At 46.4% G+C, this 3,169-nt stretch overlaps 1 non-coding gene across 1 annotated transcript; it reads left to right on the top strand.

Annotated features, from left to right (window-relative positions):
* The first annotated feature begins 347 nt into the window (after positions 1-347).
* On the top strand, positions 348-419 carry trnaw-cca (transfer RNA tryptophan (anticodon CCA)). Its single transcript has one exon. It is a non-coding gene; the product is annotated as a tRNA-Trp (tRNA).
* Positions 420-3,169: the final 2,750 nt, after the last annotated feature.

Here is a 3,169-nt window from a genome sequence, read left to right as displayed (position 1 = left end):
CCTGTCCAACAGTTCTTCCCTCGCTTTGGGCTCTGTCCTGATCTATCATTTACTGCATCCGCCTTCCTCCCACAATATCTCCTGCATATAAACCAACGTTTTCCCAATCACCATCAGTTCTGTGGAAGGGTCACCGGCAACTTCTGTTTTTTGTTTCAGATATGCAGCATCCACAGTTCTTTCACCTTTTTATTGAGATAGAGTTGGAACTTACTTCGAGAGACAGAAGGAGAGGGGGCAGAGACAGAACACCCATGAACTGTTGATCTCCGTTGTTACTCATAATGTAAAATCATTGCAGTGCGATCACTTCCCTTAAGCATGAATAGAAGGCACGAGCGATCTGTGAGTTTGTGGCGCAACGGTAGCGCGTCTGACTCCAGATCAGAAGGTTGCGTGTTCGAATCTCGTCAGGCTCACTGTCGTCAACTTCTTACATTTCAAATCAAGAAAGGAGCACTTCACTCGGGATATCTGTTGAGCCAAATCTTCTTTGCGGAAATTTTCGATCACACGTGAAGCTTTGCTGTCAGTTTGATTTGTGAACACTGTGTCAGGGAGGTGGTGTGCCCATTGTCTGGGTAAATGCTCAGCTCCCCCAGTTCATCACGGGATTTAAACACAGCCGTCTCCCTCTGGGCAGCCGCTTCGTTCAGTTGGTGACAGCGCGGTGTGAATAACGTAATACCGATAGTTTTACAACATAATCCAGAGACTCCCAGCTTTATGTTTCAATCTATCAGGATAGTGTTAGCGAGTTCAGATAGAAATGTTTCCCACCAACTGCAAATCCTTTCTTTCACTGGACACAGTTAAAATTATCTTTATTCAACAGGAGAAGCGGAAACTCTAGTCTGACGGCCTCTCTCCACATTAACGGTGAGCCTGAATTTTATAAACGGTGTCAGTAAAATCCAGAGGCGGACACTGATTTGGTTCAATCGATTTTTTTGCCAAGCGTAATTCACCGAGAGGATGCTGCTGTGTGAAACAGCGTGGGGAATTACTGCAGGGCCTCCTGCGCATGAGACACACCGCAACTGACGTGTTTCACCTTCACCAGGCTCAACACAATATGTAAATAAGTGTCTCATTTTGTCGCCTTCTACCTGTAAATCTGCATATTGTCACATTGAACATGCCCACCGAATTCCCTTTTGTGTCCATTGAATCTGCCTCTTTGTCACTGTCAGACTGCGACTTTCTGACCCCACTCCCTGTGCGAAAACGGTCTTCCTAATGTCACTTTTACTTATTTTCCTGATGACTTTAAATCTCTGCCAAATCATTCTCGATCCTTTCAGGCCTGGAAGCATTTTCACTGCATTATTTCCTCTGTCTAAAACCCTCATGACGTGGAAAACTTCAATCAGACCAGCTTTCAGCCCTCTGTTCTCCAAAGAGAGCTGCCCCAAACTTTCCAATCTCCCTTCATTGCTGACATTCCTCAGGACGGTACCATTCACGTTAACTTGTTCAGAGCTGTCTGTAATCACTTCACTTCCCCGCTTCCTGAAGTGTCACCCTCAGAATTGAGCGTAATACAGGTGGAGGATTCATTCAGACTCGGATTGCGCGGGCGAAAAATCTGCAATACTTGTTTTCACTTTGAACAAGTGTTTCTCTTCGCCGTGTTCACTGCAATGGCAGCTCTGCGCCGTCCCTAATTCAGGCAGTCCGATCTTATTTAACGAAGCGGCTTTTTGAGAAAATTCATCAGGTATTTTTGCTCAGGTCAATTTAAGGAATGATGGTTCGCATGGGATTGGAACCCGGGAATTCTCACACGGCTGCATATGCTCGAAGACCCAAAGCTAGAATCATATCCCAGACTAACGAGCCACCAGCCATGGGTGCAGCCACCTCCGGAAGCAGCTGAGACTTGCTCAGTACGAAATACATTGTGCATTGCTCACAGAATTGCAAGGAAGGAAGAGTTTCAAGAACATGTGCTTCTCAATCTGTCTCCCTGCTTCTAGGACGCTGCTGTTTGTCCCGTCCCCAGGGACCGGGCTCTCTCCACTGGTGCATAATTGAACCATTTCGTTTCTACTTGCAAGCTGTGCTGGTGAAAGGCAGAGCCCATTCACTCTTCTGCTGTCTCACACTATTACGTGATGCAGGATAAGTCAGTTACAGTTATGCGTAGGAAATGGGCAACTTTGAACTTGTTCCAAAGGTCTTGTTAACGGAGAGATAGAAAGATGCTCTGCTGCCGGGACAGAGAGAAATGGACACCAGAGACTCTTCCCTCAGGTAAATTGATATGAGTGCATTTTTGTGCAGCCTGCTTGGTGTTCAGAATTTGTCTTGACACAGCAATACTGCAGAAAGTCTTTTATTACACGGCTGTTGGTTTCTTTACTGCAGGAAATGGACAAAAACAGCAAGTCATGTGTTTCAACTTCACCGGTTCATTGCCATCTGAGAGAAGAGGTTTCACACGAGATCAGGACACACCGACAGAGAACACGACAAGACAACTCAGAGCTCCACAAGGGTGCCAGCGCAACTGTGTTTGACTTGTGTTTCGATGTGACATATCCAGCTCAGATACTCTAAGTTTTGGGAAGCAAATGACATGGCAAGGAAAAGACTAGAGCGCCAGGAGAGACATTCAGGAAGTCGTTTGAAAGGCAAGATGCTGGACAGGATACCATCACAAATGAAAGTCGCTCCAGGAGACACTGAACAATAGCAGAGGATGGCTTCGATCCATCGACCTCGGAGTTATGGGCCCAGCACGCTCCCGCTGCACGACTCGGCTCCCAAGCACAGCATCGTTTTCCACAGCCCCCCTCAGCCTTTCGTTTGGCACGTGGCATGCACGTTCGAGACTGATGTCAAAGATCTCCACTGCTGTCGCCTTATATGGTGTTGCGCAGACGTATGGAGGCTGTGTAAATATAAACTTTTTCTAACTTCGAACATTCTGTTGGCCGAACTGTGATTTCACTCTGAACAGACGCTTCGCTCTGCTTGGGTCGACACAGTAAGTAAACGTGGGTCTCTATTCGTATCATTATCTTGCTTTCCCCATGTAATTCTGCACATTGTTACTTTAAACATGACCACCGAATTCCCGTTCGCGTCTAATGAATCTGCCTCTTTGTCAGTGTCAGTTAGGGATTTACTGACCCCAACCACGTTCTTCCTAATGTCACTTTTG

The sequence above is a fragment of the Chiloscyllium plagiosum genome, unplaced genomic scaffold (genome assembly GCF_037043375.1).
Source record: "Chiloscyllium plagiosum isolate Xiang-an unplaced genomic scaffold, Cpla_swu_hap1 HiC_scaffold_27, whole genome shotgun sequence".
NCBI lineage: Eukaryota > Metazoa > Chordata > Chondrichthyes > Orectolobiformes > Hemiscylliidae > Chiloscyllium > Chiloscyllium plagiosum.
Note: the sequence above shows the minus strand (reverse complement) of the source record. Positions and strands in the feature narration are given on the sequence as shown.